The following is a 19,331-nucleotide window of genomic DNA, read 5'->3' as shown; positions in this document are numbered from 1 at the left end:
AATGTTTAGTCTGATCAAGGACTTTGTGAGCCTCATGCTCTGGCAGGGAGGAGGGGAAGCCGGTAGGAAGCAGAGACAGGACACCTGACCCAAACTAGCCAAAGAGGTATTCCATACCACAGCACGCCATGTCCAGCATATAAACTGGGGGCACTTACCCAGAAGGGCTAGATCACTGCTAGAGTCGGGCTGGGTATCGGTGGGTGGTAAGCGGTTGTATTCTCTTGTTATTTCCCTTATCATTATTATTACTGATGGTAGCAGCAGTGGTTTTGTGTTATCCCTCAGTTACTGGACTGTTCTTATCTCAACCCGTGGGAGTTACATTCTGTCGATTCTCCCCCCCATCCCTCCAGGAGCTGGGGAGAGGAAGGGGTGGAGTGAGCGAGTGACTGCATGGTTCTGAATTACTGACTGGACTTAAACCATGACAGTATGCTAGGCAAAATTATAAAATGGGCTGTAAGTCAGGTATTCTTGAAACCCTTTTTAAGCAATAGCATTACCTGATTTTACTATTTCTTTAGTAATCCAACATAACTAATATAAATACCCTCAGATTGTTAAAATTAGTATTTGCCACCCATCCTAAAACCCTGGGACATGAAACATTACAATGTGCATCTATATGTCTGTAAGAGACACATAGTCAACATATTCCTTTACCTTTTCTCTAAGAAATCTGGCAGGTAATAGAATACACTTGCTCTATGAATAGGTATGAATATCCTGTACCAAGGTCTATTTCAAAATCTAACTCTGCTCATCTTAAATCCTATTTTGTCACAGCTTTAGCTTGATTGTTAAGTATATCCAGGATAAGAAGTACTTGTTGCACACATAAACCATGACAGAACTTTCCTAAACATATTGGAAGGCACATAGTCAGGTATTTATAATTTTACACACTCTATCAAATGTTACAAAATAATGATAAATCTATTTACAATATCCAAGGCAAAATTTATTCAGTCCCTCTGATCCTGACCCTCTTTTGTTCTCTTCAAGAAAAACCTCCCTCATGGGTCACAGACAAAAAAAACCCAACAAAAAAAACCCAAACCGAAATTACTAAAAATGGTACATTGCTATCTGAAAATACAAAAGATACGTAACAGACTAAAACACCAACTGTGCTCCACACTTCTTGTGAATCATATAAAGGCAAATAACTCCAAATCTGCACTGAAAGTTTTTTTTCATGCAAGCGCTGTAAGTGGTTGATCACTTAGTATTCTAGACATGAAGAAAAAATACGAAACAGAAAAATCTTTGATTTGACGTCATATGCTAGCCCTAAATCTTTGACGTAATATGCTAGCCCTAAATTTAAATAAAGATGCACAAAAGCAAGAAAAAGTTATAAAACGTAGAAGTTGTCATATATTCTTCTGAAATTGTAGTACAATTTACTTTATCAATGAGTTAAATTTTTTTTCAGCCAAATGCAGTTTTCAGCAGCTGTTTCACAAAATGTCAAGTAAACGAAGGTAATGCAGAGGACTTTTTGCCAGTGCTTTAGCTAGTTGTTAGACTTCAGTATCCTTTAGAGACCATTAAGTACCCTTTGGCTAATTGGCCAATGGTAGATTAATCCGCTTTTTATTCTAGCAGCACTATTTTAACACCCTTTGCACTCTGTCAGTGTAGTATCTGAATGACAAAATAATATTGTGCATGAATAATAATAAGAAAAGTTAAATTAACATTTCACGTTTCAAATGCCATACCTGTGTGTCAGGGAAGAAAAAAACCTTTCTTTAAAGCCACTGACATTCAACTTTTTAAAACAATCTCATGTTGACATCGTTCTGAAGTGAATCTTTCTAATTACTGCTAATTGCCTATCAAGAAAAAAAAATAATCTTTCCTTGAAGTGCAGTTGTCTAGTATAGATGAACACAGCTCCAGTGTGCATAGTAAAGACAGGCATGACACTTGAGGTGCGCTACATTATTAGGAGGTCATACTAAATATGGTTTGCAATGAACAAAGCAGCTTTTAAGAATGTTTAAGGCACTGAAAATGTCAATCTCTCATGAAGTGTTTAAATTAGTTCCCAACAGAGAAATACAGACATCAGCATGCAGATAAGAGGTATATTTCTCATCTCAAGTATTTTACTTAAGAAAAAACAGTTCTCCTATTGATAATGGCACTGTAACACAATTGGAGTTCATCAGTTTTATAAAAGCAATGTTTACACTGTTATCTATAGAATGGCCCTTTCACACATATAAATAATAAATTCAGTTATCATTGGGAATAGAGCTGTAATCATGAACAAACTCTTATCAAAGTTATTTAATATCTTCTTATTCATGTGATAGTACTGATCAAGAGTAATCATCTTTTACAAAGGGCTATTTACTGTGTATCACTTCATAAACAAATGTTTTACTTGTAATTTTAATTCAGCTATTTTATAGTTATTTACAGATAAATTTCTTCTACACCTTATAAAACCCAGTAATTATAACATTTAACTATAGTATCTTATAAAATAAAACAATAAAATCAGATCAGGCAGGTCCATTTTAAATTTTGTTCTATTTTACCTTTTCACTTTTCTAAAGAATGATAATACCACATAGATCAATACCAGAGCACATGCATCTATTCTAGAGAAACACACTTGTGTATAAATGAATTGGAGCAATACATTTTGAGCCCAATTAAAAAAAAAAATCTCCTGTTATAAACAATAGACAAGCCTAAGTACAGAACTGCACATTTTGTAACCAATGATTTTTCAAATAAATTATGAGAAATAAGAAAAAAGTAATAATATAGGTAATACTATATATATATCATAATATATTAAATTATGAAAATGCTTGTGAAATGCCATCTGTATAATGATAACACCAATTCAAATAGAAGGGGTTTGACCTGAAGCAGTCCTATTTTAGCTTGCATTTTCTACTACTTTAATTTAATGTCTCTGTAGGAGTAAATATTGCTGTATCCCATGCCTAATTTCTGTACATATTAAGAAAACTATCGTGCTTTCATACTAAATAGATGCAGCACTCCATCTGTCCTTGCAAATTTAAAAGGAATATAAGGACTATTAACTATGAACGTAACATTACTTATATAAGTAATTTCATTATGATCGATGATACACTCACAACTAGTCGCTTTAATTTTTGTAGGGATTGAATTTCCAATGCAGAGATGCAAACTGACAGAATATACAGATGTGCATGACCTTATCTATAACGCCTTAACATTTCCAGACAAAATTTATATAACTTAAAAAAAATTAATATTTCTTAAAAAGAAAAATATTGAGAGCATATTATACTATATCTTATACATTTACATATTAGAAGTATTAATATCTACACAGACTCTGCATGGTACATTAAAATAAATTTCAATTCAACTGAAAATGAGACATTTCATAACTTTGTGTCCTACTTGAAAATATCTGGATGTTATGGCAACCCAGTTGTGAGGATTTGGCTTGAGTCCAAACCCAGTGTTTCCATGTAACACCACCACTGTTACCTATACAAATACAACTTGACTTAGGTATTCCAACACATAACATGCCTGTGCACAGTAACTACTGCTGCTATATATAATCAAAGACTTCCATCTGATGCACAAAATTTGCCCTAAGATTTCCACACCTTTGTAATTACTAGAGAATATAGACACAGAATCCATGCAATCCTTTAAAGTTAGGACTCGTTCTTACTGCAAAGTTTTTTTGGAGGGTTGAACAGTATTTATCTGATTTTAAGCAAACATGAGAGTTGGGGCAAACTCATGAAGCTAGAAATCTGATTTTTTCATCTAGGGTCAGGGATAGTGCTTGCCATATTCCCTCTGCTTAATCTTAACACATCTAAGCACTGCAAATGAACTACTTGCATGAGAGCCAGTCAGGGAATTTCACAATCCCTACAACTCATTACGAATTTAACAGCAGCAATACTAAGTATTCATATGTTTCAGATAACACATACAAATATGCTGCACTAAAACTCATTGGGGGAAAAAATTAATAATGCTTCCATCTGTTTTCTGTATAGCTCACATAAAATAGAAAAAAATCATAATGAAAATGCTATTTTAAAGACTGTTTTTAAACTTTCTTTTGATTTACCTGCTTATTTCCAAAGCATACAGCTTTATACCTTTGGAAATTAAAATTATTTTTAAAAGAAAATACAAGAAAGGAAGAAAACACCTGAAAGAATGGTGAAATATTAATTTAACATCTCCTCATTTCCATCTGTTTAAGAGAATGAACCATTTTCTACTGAAATACCGCTGCTGCATCTCAAAAACAAGCAGACAGGTATTCTGCGCTTGTAGGGAAAACTGCTTTATCTCCCATATTCTGGCCTCCTCTTAATGTGTTGGTTTTGTACATTTAAATCTACTTTTCAGCTGCTAACAACAATTTTGTATCAACCTACGGAAAACATGCCTAAAAGATACAAAGGTTTGAAGAAGTGATATAAGTGATATTTTGAGATAAAAATTACTAAACCCCATGTACCTTAGAGGTACAAGAAGTGAGCTGCAGTATGCAAGGGACAAAATTTTCAAGGTTGCTCTATATTTAATTTTACATAATTATTCAGACATCTAATTTGTAACTGTTTCAGATATTAACAAAAGATGAAAAAGTATCTGCAGAAGCTTCTTTCTTTTTTTCTTTTTTTTTTTTCATGTAGACAGCTATGTACAGGCAAAGCATTTTACGTACAAACTGTATTAGCAAAGTTAGTTACTTAGGAGTTTAGGAAAACTTCTCTCATGCTCTTGGCAGAGGAGGACAGAAGTCGAAGTACACAACACAGAGTTTGAAAGAAAGGGTAAAACTCCTGGATTTTTTGTAGTCATATAAGGGTGATACTGTGTGAATATTAGTGTATTATTTACATTTCTAGATAAGAAAATAAAGGCACATTACTAGCCACTTCTGAGAAGTATGAGGAAGCTGACGACAGACATTGTGGTGAAGATGCAAAGACAAGGATGTTTTTCAAAATAATGGACTGCATTTAAAAATCACCACTACAATGGTGCATATAAATTAAAGTGAGAATTCATCCCTGGATTCTTGTAAATTACCCCCCACAGCCTTATCTTTAATTTGTAATTTATGTTATCATTGGAACCCTTGCTAAAATTACAGGCATAAATGAACAGTTTGAGTAAAGTACTCCTTACATTACGTATTAAATACCTGAAGAGAATATCACAAGCAAAAGCCATGTTGTCAGATAATGCATAAATTAAAATATACTTTCCCTTTATCATGATTATTATCAATATTATGACTCATCTGGGCAATTAATTATTTTCACATACATGAACAGCTTAAGGACAACATTGTGCCTAACCTCTGCAATTCAGTGTCCCAGCTTGAACCACATCTACAGCTGCTGTCTCTTAGCACTTGCGTGATTCTCTTCACCTTGCTTCACTGAGATATATGTGTAGACAAAGTCACACGTTTCTGTTTGGTGTCCATAATAGCAAAAGACCACAGGACCACCTTTGAATCTACGAATAAACAGAAAACTGCACAGGCAGACCAGTTCCGCCACAGAAGAGTAAATCCTCTTCCAGTGCCTGCGAACCCTGTGACATGATATGGCTAGTCATACAATCTCCAACACTGAGAAAGAAACCAAAGCTCTTGCCATGTTAAGCATCAAAAGTACCACGGAGAGATGCAAAATTAACCTAAACATGACACAAGCTATGGTAACAGCCCCTGATCATCATCAGTTGCTAGTGAATTTTTTGCAGAGCAGGTCATATGGTGCAAAGCACTAGTAAGGAAGTATAATCATACTTCTACCTCCTCTAGCAGTAGCTGGACCATGAGGTTCAGGCACTTTAGGCAAACTAACCTGGCTGCAGAACCAAAAAAACTCTTCTTAGGTTACAAGGAGAGTAATAGTGTGTGACTTCTGCAGGGATGACAAAGAATCCTGTGAGCCTCTACTCACTGTCTGCAATAACTAGGGTGTAAGACAAAAATGAGGGCAATCCCAAGGACGGAATTCTGTAAATAACCATTTTTAAAAAGAATCTCAGGTGCAGTTTCCAGATACCATTTTTTTGTCTACTAAGTACTCTAATTTGTAACATTTTTCTGCTGTTGTTGAAGACACTTTAGTTCTTGACTTGTATTGTTTTATGCCTAGAATGACAAAAACCAAAATCAAATGCATTTGGAAGGCTCATGCATCTTCCTTGGTAAAGTCATAAGAATGGCTCTGCTCTTCTTTGTGCTCCTGGCTATGGATGTGTTCTTTGGTATTTCTTCCTGCAGTGAAAGGGAGTAGCCAGGACAACAGAGTACGGGCATTAACTTTGAACATACAAGCTTAAACAACATATTGCGAGAGTGAGAAAGCTGGACTAAGATGCAGGCTCTAACAAAAATGTTTTGCAGTAAACTGGACAAAGAAATCTCAGTTTGGAATCGGTAAGAAAATAGGGCCAAACACAAGAAAATTCTGCTTTGCAGGAGACCTAAGAGTGCTGAACTAGTAAAGAAGATTCTTCTTCTGAAATTTGGAGGAGTTAAAAAGAACTCTGGGACTAAGTATTTTTTTCTGACATTGTTTCCCCAAGGACAAGATGTGGGAGCTATTGCTATGGTCCTGCTCTTTGATCATTTATACACCTCACTAAAACCCAAAGAGTCATAAGCTGCATGGAAGAAAAGAAGAATTTAGTGTTCCAGGAAATAAAAAGAGACTTGCAAGGACTAGCTGCTAGCTCCATTTTTCAAACTCTTAAACTCTTCTAGTGATAGTTAATTAAAAAAAAAAAAAGAAGAAGAAAAAAAAACAGATAGTCCTTCCAAATAAAAACAAGGACAAAAGAGAAAGACTGGTAACAATGTCATGAATGCATTAAATTTACCGCATGTGCAAAATTGAAACTGAACTACAGTGAAGATTCTCCTGGAAGCCTTCTGCAGTTCTTCAGTGCCCTCAGAGAGAAAATTTGCCTTATGCCTAAATCATCTTTCTTGAAAAATTGAATCTATTCTCCTTAAAGGAAATGGAAGCACATACTGACCACTAGTCCTTTTAAACAATCTTTTATGGACTGGGAAACTATCTTGGCTATTACACTTCTTCAGTCTTTACTAATGATCTGCTATTTTATAGATTTTGTTAATTACACTCCTTCAATTCTTTCTCATATTTAACATGTTCAAAACCTAGAATTGTCCCATCCCCCCCCCCCCTCCAGTATGTGTATGTTATGTGTGGTGTCTGAAATAAGACACAGTATCTCACAGTGCCTTGACACTGCTAACTGCTAAGTAGCTAAATAAATGCCCTCTCTGAAATTCCCTGTAAGAAATAGTGCCTGACAAACTGGCAATGGTTTACTACGAAGAGTGGCAGATTGACAAACAGGTGGCTTTCATGATTTGTAACACCATTTTCAAGTTCTTGAGAAACAGACACTGGTATTTGTCCAACCTGTGGACTTTTGCTAAATAAACATACATACCCGCAAGCCACCCCCCTGCCCCACAAACCAATCAACTGAAATGTTTGCTTTTCCAGAACTTACGAGTTTGCATCTCACATATGTCAATCTTGTAAAGGGAAGGATAACATGTAAAAATACATGCATCAAGTATGAACATTTTAAAAAGTAGAGGCTAATTACATTTCAGTGGTAACTCACGAATGATATTTCATTTAAATCTGGACTTGGTCTGTGGGATTCAAACTACAGAAATTTTCTTATAGAAATAAAAGAAAACCTTGTTATACGTGGGAAAAAACCTCAAGATGGCCAAGCTCAAATCTTTAACTTCAGTAAAAATTATTTCTTCTTGCTTTAACTAGTAACTGATTTTTAAATAAAAAAATCAAGACACTTTTCTTAAGATTTTAATGTTTAGAATTGAAAAATGTTGGCAAGTATCACAATAATTGTTTTTTTCCTTCACGGCTAACTTTCAGATTACTTTAGAAACCAAAACTGAAATTAGGAATTGCATCTTTTTGTGTCTTTTTTAAACTTTAAAACGATTTTTTTTTTTAAGGAGAACGTGCAACATCCATTTGCAGATTACACTGAGTCTATTGCTGAAACACTACTTACAAAAAATATCTGGAAAAGTCACATTTGACTTGACATAAAAGCTTGCTTTTTTATTATTTACCTTAGTTTGCATGTTTTACGTGACATGCTTTTGATACTAAAAAAAATGCACAGCCTTTTTCAATCATAATTTATAAAGAAATCAAACCTCTAAATATAAGCATTTTGGCAGGTTTATGTGTAAATATAGTCACACGCCCTTTCTGGCCACTGCTTATTGAGATCCTAATGGCAAACATTTATTGCCGCACATCCCCAAAGGCAAAGTGAAGCAAGAAAAATTAAAATCCTTTAGGAAATATAAACAGAGTTTCCTGATTGGAGCCATACAGGAACTGTCATTTTTCTACAAACACAACAGAAATTATAGACTTGCAATGTTTAGATCACTTTAACTAACTTAAAATATTGCTCTTTCAAGTGACCTAAAAAAAATAAGTAAAACAACAGTAGGACTATATTGTACAGGGTGTTCCTAGTGATAATCATACTTTCTTCAACACCTAATACAAAACACAGACGTTGTTTTAACAAATACCACTTGGCTGACCTAGAAGATAGGACGAAGGAATAAGAGAGTCACGTCCAATTCCTCATGGATTCTCAGCTCGGATCCTGGTTTTTGCAGTTTACCTTATGAACATGATCCGAGTGACATTTCACAAATTCCTGGATAAATGTTGCTACACTCTGGCAGCAGAGGTACAGGCTGTGTCATGCACGGATCAATAATAGCACTGTGTTTCATCAGCCTCAAAATCGAAAGTGCTTCATCTGGCAAAAACCGTGACCCTGGAGGATCTGACATATATAAACTGAATACCTTACACACAATTGTCTACTACAAAAGCTCCCAGTGTAAAGACAAGTCTGGAGATTTACATACAGTGAGTGTATGTAAATAAGAAAATATGTATTTGTATATATACAGAAGTTTTTAACTCCTTGTGGAAAGAACAAACATCACAAAGCAGCAGTTGAGAAATGGAAACTAAACTAAAATTTTACAATAAATGGAAGCGAAACTAAAATTTTGCAATTCTTGACAGAAAAAAAAATACAGTCAGGACAATCCAATATTTGTAATCTTGAAGAATTTACTGTAAAATGCCTTTTGAACTATACACAGTAACACGTATGACAGTGGGCTGCAATAAAATGCACTCTAAGCTACAAATAATGCCTTCTTATCAAAATTACGAGAAAAGTTTTCTTCAGGGAAACTACTCAAAGTAGAAGTCTTGAGACTGTGAATCCTCATAAACATCATAACTGCAGTTTCAGACCTCGACATAGGCCTTCTTTCCTAAGTAAAGGAAATTTACGTTTCCTGCTGCTTAGCTTTCCTGATGATTACCTTAACTTCATTTTCCAGGGACAAAGCTTGTAAAATTTCTGTCTTCAAGTAAATGCAGCACCTGTAGATCTTTAATTGAAATTACTATTTATCAGAATGCTTTCCCCTCATTTGTTTCTCATTGTTGATTTAGTTTCCCTTTTTTTCTACCAAAGTTTCTATTGCAAACAATAATCTGAAAAATAAGTATTTTTATTCTTTGGAAGCCAAGCCTTTAATGAAGTGTATCAGCTTGAGTCTTTTATCAAGATTTTGACTAAAAAAGATTATCTGACTGTCTCCCTAGTTCAAATGAAAAGCTTTCTCCTTTAAATATTTCACTACTACCTCACTAAAAAACTGTTTCTTTACACTCCAACCTATAGGTAGAGAATAGAATATGAAAAAAATATTAAAAAATTGTAATTTACCTTTATCTGTACTGAATTTACCTTACCAAGTTATGCATTACCTGTATGAGGCTTTAGCCTCCTCTCAGCTCCACAATCAGTAACTCTAAAGGGATGTACCAGAGCAGTGTAATCCTAAATTCTGTGTACATCACACCACAAAAGCTATTATTCCTTCTTTTTTTATTTCTTCTGCTAAGGCTAATTCTCTTTTAATGTTCCTGTTGCACACAGTGGAACATTCATTTATCTTAGGTCATTCTCTCCATTTCATTATCCATTTTCCCCGTGCCATGAGTCTATTTGTACGTCTTGCATGGTGATGGCTTCTTCCTCTGCCTCAGAATTTCTCTTCTTTATAACCTGATGTTTGAACATCATTATAACACTCCCCCTTGGCTTCAGTTAGACTCTTTTAAAATATTGGTCTGACTTTTCTTAAATCTATCATCCATGTTTACATTTTATTTCACAGCACCATTAAATGCATTCTGGGTTTCATCACAAAAATACTGATGATCAGCTGTGCTCTACAAAGTACACACATTTCTTCCCTCAGTTCCACAGATAAATGAAGTGTTACTGAAGTTGAGAACATACCTTCCTGTTTCTACTTTTCATTACCTCAGTTCACATAGCTCAGTTCACATACCCTCTTTCCTCCCATCTCTATTTTTTGTTGCTTCCTACAGAACAGACTTTTTATTTTATTCCCTGCAGAAAGACTGCCCACCACTAACCATGAGCAGCTGATTTCTCACTAATTCTTCCTTTTTAGATTAACTGTCCAATATAATTGCAATTCTCTGAGTCCAATTGGTAATGGTCAATTAAAGTCACATAAAATTACAAACCTCGTATCTGGTATGATTCTATCTTGTTTCAGTTCTGTGCCCTTAAATTTTTTTTTCCAATTTTCATTTGCTAGACTGAAGACTCATCATGCAAATATTTAAACTCCAGTTACTTTTTAATTTTTAAACTTTTAACTTTCCGAAAACATCAAATTCTTTTCTAGAATGGTGTATTTTCAAATCTTTTTCATGAGTCTTCCTGAAATGCTTTTTACTTTTACCAATGTCTTTCTTGGATTCTGGGTTAGAGCTACATAGGGTATTCTAGGAGCACTCAAATCACGCCAAGTAAAAGAAAATACATTCTCTCTGCTTCTATCGTGTAGCCTCTAGTTTATATATTCAAGGACTGTGCTAGCATTTTTCACAATGGCAATGGGAGTTCATGCTCAGCTCATTACCTACTAGGACTCATTCTTCTTCAGAGTCCCTGGTTCCCAGGAGACCGCAATTCAGCCTTGCTCAACATGAACTTGAGCAACGTATTGGTTTTCATTATGATGTAATGATTTCCTCATTAAAAACGCTGTGAGGTCATAATGATCTATACTTTTCAATCAGCCTCTGGTGATGACTGAAAGCTTAAAATAGGTGTCAATGACTGAAGATATCCTCTTACACTGGCTTGGATTTTTTACATTGCCACTAATTTTTAAAAATGATTGAAAGATTTTACTTACCAAACAAAAAGCAAAATGACTGTCATATATTTCATAGTATATCCAAATAGAATAGATGTGTAAGGTGTAAATCATTATCTTGGGGAAGAAAAATAATGTTATCATTCATGTGAGGGATCAACTGAAAAATTAATTTCATGGTACGTGAGATTCTGAGCTACTGAAAATGATTAAGTGGTAATCATATGCACCAATTTAACCTTAAGGCATGACTGAGACACATAATCTACACTGTTCCATGTGTCAATGCTTAGCTCCAATCCAAATACTAAGTGAAACCAACCATGATGATCATTTCTGGAATTTAATCTCATAGGTACATTTTTATACAAGCAATCACTGTTACACAGGGACACACAACAAAAATAAATGGATGTGCTTGTAAGACTTCTAGATACTTTCAGGTCATACAGCCATTTTTGCAATTGCATGACCCTGCTCCTTCAAATTCCAGCTCCTCAAATAAGGAATAAACCCATCTTTTACTAATTCACCTATTCCATGCACCGATCTACCTTGCTAACCATGCTGAGCACCCTGCTCCACCAATCTTATGTCCCCTAGCTTCACAATGAGGGATAATTACTGACCAGATTAGGACAGGAGCAAAGGAAAGGGAAGTAGGATAAAAGGATGCATTAGGAGAGGCCAGGAGAATCAACTCATGCTCACAGTATAAAGAAATGCAGAAGTACTTCCTAAGTGTTTCATGACTCTTGAAATCTTGCAGAGGGAGAAAATTCAGACTTTCAATGTATGATATACAGCTGCTAGAAACTCAAGGCACCTATTTCTTGCATTTTAGTAGCACCTATATAGAATGGTACACAGAGAATGGTACATAGACTGACAGTCTATCAGAATACTAAATCATACAATATAATCACTATTACAATCTAATGGTATTTCAAATATTACATTCTCTATTGTAATTCCTTCCCTACAAGTTCAAAACACAAAAGAACCTCTCACTACAGAGAGGTCTATATTCAAGACTAGAGCAAATAAAATATATTTTTACCACCATACACAGGCGGTCTTGAAATGTCATTGAATTCAGTGGAAATAAGCACATGCATGTGATTAGTGTTTAGTAAATCACTTTCGTAGTTAATACCGGTAGTTCGTAGCAATGAATAATTTATAGATCACTCCAGTGAACAAGCCTAAGAGTACTGATCCAATTGCAACCTAAATTGGTTTTCTATGGCAATCTATGAGAAAAAAAAGACTGCCAGTGCTGAAATGTAATCTGTCAATATATGAATAATTATTCCCAAATAAAAGGATTTTGGGGGATAAAATCTGATGAGGAATAAAAATCATCTGACAAAACCTTACATTATTCTGAGAACTTCACATAGTACTGAATGTTCAAGAGCCCAGTCTAGTTCTATGCTTAACTTCAATTACATCATCAGATCAGACTGAATTCAGTGAAAACATTCCTGTGAGTACAAAAGTGAATTCAATTACAAGACTATCTGTTGAACTTTTCAAGGTCCCACATAGTATCTTATTCAGGAAATTTTTGGGAGAATAAACTACAAACTGAGTTCTATTTTCTGTCTAATAATAAGATTCAATGTACAAGGAATGTTTGTTTAAATCACAGGGAAAGTGAAGAAAAATAAACTACATTTCACATGAAATCCATGAAGAAAAAAATTACAAGATAGTATTTTCCAGTGCTTACTATAATACAAGTATATAGTATTAATACAAGTAATTCTGTTATTGTATTATATTATCAGATAACTATATTAGATGTGCTTATACACATGTATACTGTTTGTTTCTAACATGACAAGAACATGCTAATCCTTGTGACAGATTTTCTTTTAATACAAACCCACACTTTTTACAATTTCTACATGATACAGCAATATAAATGGTATTGAGTGTATTTATGAATTTAATGTAGTCTCCACAATTTTTTCTTTATATTTTTCTAGAATTTACCTTCCTCTAAGTTATTTCGTTTTGACAGCAATATAATACAACTTTCACAGTTCTAGTCCATGCAAACTGCTCTCTTTAATTTATGAATGAAACTCATTTCCTACATGCAATGTACTTCAACTGTTGTTCATCAATAATTCAACAGGTCTATTGTAATTTTTCTTCAGAGATCAATATAAATGCAAAAGGTATTTTGCTTTATTTTTATTTTGTCATGACAGCACAGTTTCATGATAAATATATTTTAAGTGTAGTTCTCTTAACAGAACTTAATTCAGGATGCTGTAAGTTTTCAATGCAGCAAACTACAAAAATAAATAAAAAAAATTTTTTTTTTTGGTGGAGTAAATGCATTTTAAAAGGCCAGTTACTTTTGTGTTTATCATTTCACATTCCTCAATTTATTTCCAAGTTAACTTCTCTGACAGAGTAGAAAATAAAAAGTTGAGAACTGTTTTAGATCAGCAGCGATGCTGAATCAGTAATTTAACTGAGGAAAAATTATACAGACATTTCCCCATTTAGTAACCAAAAAGCTTGAAACATATCTATTTAGCTGATCATGTTTATTTCAGGCAGAATTTTGGACTAGGACTGGAAAGAGGTGAATTCTAGAGTCACAGAGCAGCATCTGACTGTTTCCAGTCTTTATACATGTGACATATAGCCTGATTTTCAATGTATTAAGCTCAACAAGGGTCTAATAAAACTACAGTATAGGAGAATCTATTCTTAATATTGCCAAAATACATGTCAGAGCCTTCAAAACTACATGCAGGACCCTGAAACAGCACCAAAATGCCATAAGATTCAACTTTAAAGTATAATGCACACAATTTTTTCTACCTACAGATAATGTTGCCATTCAGGTCTGGAACACTGTGGTAAGTCCAGGAAGAATATCTTTCTCTCAAGAATACACAGACTGGGGTGAGTTTTGAGTTTTGAATTATGTACTGTGACCATAAAGAGGTCTTTTCAGGGCATGCATACACAATGACAACAGCAATATGATCTCAGAAGCTAAAAAAAAAAAAAGGACTTAACACCCAATCAGATTTTGAGAAGATCCAGTCTCATACCAGTACATAGTTTAGTTCAATTATTACATAAACCTCTGCTGTCTTACACTGTATTTGCACTCTGCAAAGGTCAGGCAGTATATCCTGTTTTATCACATTTTAATTCCTTCTGGTTTCACTTCTGCTGCATTTTCAGAAAAAGTAAAATAGAAATTTTGCTGTTGTGATTTTTAAATATTTATACAAACTGTCTTTACTTAAATATTGTGCCTAAGATTATAGTTGCTGCAAATTAACCAAGACTACTCTTAGACAAAGTAGCTAGGACAGGATAACCTGTACACTTCTAAAGAAAGAGAGGAAGGGGAGAAATACATTTCTTATGATGTTTTTGGGAACAAAAATTTCCCTAAGAAGCTTCACAGTTCTTTGTTTATTTCATCTTTATTTTTTTTTACTACTACTGTAGTAAAAATAGAAAGTCAGAATTCCTGCATCCAATACTGATGTAGCAACAATTTCCTGCACAGTTAATCTGTAAAAAGTGCTATTTAAATCTTCTAAATTTTATTTCTTCTAAATATTTTAATAAAATATTATAATTCAGGTATTCCGTAGGTATGAATAGTATCATCTGATGCATATAATTTAAAATGTCTTTTCATGTGATGGAAAGAAAAGAAACCCACTTAATTTAGAAATCATGACACTGAATGCAGAAGCTTTCTTATGAACTCAATAAAAAATAGTGCAAATGTGTCGGAGTATTTCCATGAAAGAAGAGTCAAAATAAAATGAGGATACCTGTTAAAGCATTTTGGGAGAAAACAACTGGATATGCCTGTGAGAATTTCTAACTGGACAACATTTATGTAGAAAGTCCCCCAAAACTGTCAAAACAATTACACATTTGCTATAATGAATAAAACTGAGGAAGTTCCAAAAGCAGTTTTATCTTACTGCAGGGTAATTTCAAACAGCGTTCAGTTCATAATTTCAAGCTTATTCCTAAAATTTACTTTAAGAAAGCCACAGACATACAAAAATTGTTACGTAAATGAGAATACATTTCTTAAAAAGGGAAAAATCCCTTTATGAAAGCCAAAGTGACAACTTTGTGTAAATAATAGATAAGTTAATAATTTATAAGGCATCTAAAATCAGCATCAGTTTAATCTTTATTTCAATGTAATTGCTGGTTCACTCATATTTGGGTACCATAAAAAGAGCAAAGCTATGGTGCTGAATTTGCAGATGCAACACTGAATTCTGAGCTGTTCTCTGATAGACTGGGCAGCAAAAAGTAGCCATGAGAATTTGTAAAGAAAGCCACAAACAAACTTTAAAGAATAAAAAGCTTTAGACTTTTCACTAGTGCTTTACTCTTCCATTTTTTCATGCTCACACCCTTCTATACCTGAGATAAACTTTTGGCAAGCAAATTCTATTGCAAACGCAAAGTGTGAGTTCAGGGAAAAAAAGTTCCCTTAACATTCACGGAAAATGGAAAATTGAATAGCTAAAATACAGTTTGGTGGGATTTTTAAAATGCTATCAGAAAAAATCCTAGGCTGCAGCTAAAATATGCAAAACCAAAAAAAAAAAAAACAACACCCCAAAACTAAAAACAAAACCAGCTCCTTTTCTTCCCAGTTCATAAAAAACTTAAGGTATGTATCTTCAGGAATACATCTGTGCATCTAGAAAACTTTACTTAAACCTTCACTTTTCTTTCCAAAGGATCTGTTGGTGTTTGACTGGTTGACATGTTTCCATTCTTTAACATTCAGGTTTCCTGCTGAAATAGAATTACACAGGAATTTGGCAAATGCCTATGTCATTCCATTAGGAAATGCAGCTTTTCCTGTGACATCACCTGAGAAACACTGGAGAAATGACACAAAAGATCCTCCAGTATTTTTGAGCAGCGGACCTGTGAATGGCTTTGACACAAATGAGATAAATAGTTAAGATTTAGCCTGCTTATGATTTTCATTTCTTACTCAATATACTTTGCCTGAACTTTTGCAACAAAAATGACACCTACTACATAAAACAAATTATAATTACTATGTTGTATGCAATAAATATACTCTTCTTATAAGCAGTCAGTGATATAAATGAAAAGAAGGGCAATAAATCTTAGAAAATAAAATCCTGGATTTTTCCAACAATTCTTTTCAGACATTTTTCTAAGAAACTTAGGAAATGCTAAATCCCTTTGCTTCTACATTAAGTATCAGCCCCAGCTGTGATTTCTGTACACAGATAGCAAATTGTAACTACCATAGTTCTGTACAGACGGTCTTGACTCAGTGTTGATGTGAATCCTTGGAGAATGCGAGCTTTGATCTCACATGTGCAGTCACTTTACAGACATTTTTGCAGAAATATGCAAAAAAAAAAAATTGCTGTTGCAGAATCAAAACAAAGCAAGAAATCTACATTGCTGCAGTGTTTAGAAGGCCAAACAAACGAAAAAAAAACCAAATCAAACTGCCTCAGATCCAGCATTCTGAACTCTTACAAGCTGACAGACAAATACACACATACATACATGCCTGGGTGGATCTTCAAGAAAAATACACAAAACCATACATACACCTACATTTCTGAAAATCAGGAGATGCCAGCCAGTCCTTTGGTTGTATGAACTGTAAAGTCTGTCTCAAAATGAACATCTTGAACATTAAAATCTTAAGTCTATAGTTGATTTTCTAGCACTGGATTCGTTGGGGATTATAATAAAGGACTGACTGCACAAACATCTGCCCTTGTCTGCTAATGGATCTATTTTCTTAGCCAAATTCAGGCAAAATGGCATCATCCATGATATTAATGTTTACTGTTGGTAAAATGGTACACTTTAGACCAGTATCACAAGTTCACTGTTACTTAAGATTAGTCAGAACTTTGTGATTACATACTGAAGCTTATTTTTAGATACCAGACATTTTTGACACCCTTGAAGTATTTAAAGACTCTCTCTAAATCTAGACATTGCCTCAATCTTTCAGTTTTTCATGATCTGTTTGCTTGTTTTTTACCATCTACCTATGCAAGAAAATTCTGAAATCTAAGTAACAGAAGCACTGAGAAGAAACAATGAAAACAGTGCTCTTGCAAGAAAAAAAAAAACACACCGAAAGTTACTTCTCTTGCGGTATCTTAATACTTAACTATCTTAGTGTTTCTTGTAAAAAAAAAACAAACAAAAATAAAACACTAACCCCCCAAACAAATGTCTATTTTAAAGTCATTTGATCTGTCTAAATCGCCGTTTTCTCTTTCAAACGTGAGTGTACCCTGCAGTGACCGTGTAGGTTCTTTAGCTCCTTAATTTTCACTTGGCAAGTAGCCCAAGCCTCTTCTTTAAATTTCCCACTTGGTAGCACTAGTATGGCACCTGAAGAGTAATTAGTCGTAAGAAAGGGAATTTGAATTGTTTGCTGAGAAGGAAAAAAATGTGCATGCCTAATAAAGATTTTGCCTTGAGTACCTGCAACATCATTTATGTATTTTTGCTTAGAATGCACTGCCCTTTAAATAGACCAGTAACCACTATTTTTTAAAAAACTTTCCAGAAAAACTGAGTGAAAAAAAAAATGGTTTGTTTTGAAGGCTATGCTGTTTCACTTTTAGTCAGTCTTCTACAATACAGCAGTATTTATCTTGACACAAATTTCAGTTTCCTGATAATGGCCTTTTTTATTTTATTTCCCATCTTGCTCTCATACACACACATTAGGTGTAGTCCTTTAAGAAGTCAAATCATGAAGATGTCTGAGCAAGCAGAATATTTTACCTAAATTACACATATAACTCTATGTGAAGTTTATACTGTCCATGAAACTTTACATTATGATACTGTTTGTGAGACAGGCAGATCTCCATTGGTTCCAATGACCTTGGAAACTCTTTCTGAACAATTCATTACATATACATAGTTATGCAAAATGAGTAACAGAAATGAGGTTTTCCCTCCTCTAGAAAATAGCAGTTCCCCAGCCTTACAAAAGTGAAAAGTGCTGCTCCTGGTACTGCTTCTGCCTTCTGTGCGAAGACAGAAATGCAAAGAAGTTTGAGGGGGAGGGGATTTGATTTCTTTTTTAATGTCTGCCTCCTTCTAGCAGGTCCATCTGTTGTAGCACTATAATTCTGGAAGCAGGATGTGTGTGTGACCAACAGGAGACAATTACTGCAAAAGTGTTTGTTGATTCAGCTCTATAAAGGGCAGACCAATCACTACAGTATGAATAGAAAAGAATTCCAGCTGAGGAGCTGCATATAGATTAACACAAAATACATATATATAAATGAGTATGGGGAAAACTAGAAAGGAGTAATAGTATGGAAAAAGATTAAGCAGGAATGAAGACCAAAGTAGAGAAAGCTGTCGCCTTTGGGGCTTTGAACCAAACAGTTTACTCGTCTGTATTTTTATAAAACTTGTTCTCTAGCTTTCCACCTTGACAGAGAGTGATGGGATTCAATCAAATATGGAACTGGTCTGAGAAACCTTTGGAATAAAACTCCAGTTGCTTTGAACGCTCTGCTCTTGGAGTGTATGAAGATGATTACTCCAAAAGTGCCTGTTCTGCACAGAGGAATGGGTTCTAGTTCATGTGAACTGACCAGATTCTCAGGGAAGTTCTCAGAGCACAAGTTAAACTTCCCACATGTATTTCAAAGAAATTCTTCCCTGTGAGGGCGGTGAGGCACTGGCCCAGAGAAGCTGAGGATTCTCCATCCCTAGCAGGGTTCAAGGCCAGGTTGGGTTGGGCTTTGAGCGACCTGGTCTAGTGGTAGGTGTCCCTGCCTGGGGTAGGGGGCTTGGAACTAGGTGATTTGTAAGATCCTTTACAACCCAAACCATTCTATGATTCTATGATTCTTTTTCATAAGAGTTAATTAATTGGATTGATAGTAAATCATGCCTCAGTATTATTTGC

The 19,331-nt window shown here is 34.6% G+C and overlaps 1 protein-coding gene across 1 annotated transcript in view; it reads right to left on the bottom strand.

Annotated features, from left to right (window-relative positions):
* The window catches only part of CNTLN (centlein), a 190,513-nt gene that overhangs the window by 39,357 nt on the left and 131,825 nt on the right, over positions 1-19,331 (bottom strand). The window lies entirely within an intron of this gene.

Source organism: Neopsephotus bourkii, unplaced genomic scaffold (genome assembly GCF_033783945.1).
Source record: "Neopsephotus bourkii isolate Nb327-2 ecotype Australia unplaced genomic scaffold, CSIRO-AGI_Nbou_v1 NB_1020, whole genome shotgun sequence".
NCBI lineage: Eukaryota > Metazoa > Chordata > Aves > Psittaciformes > Psittacidae > Neopsephotus > Neopsephotus bourkii.
This window is presented reverse-complemented; position numbering and strand designations above follow the sequence as displayed.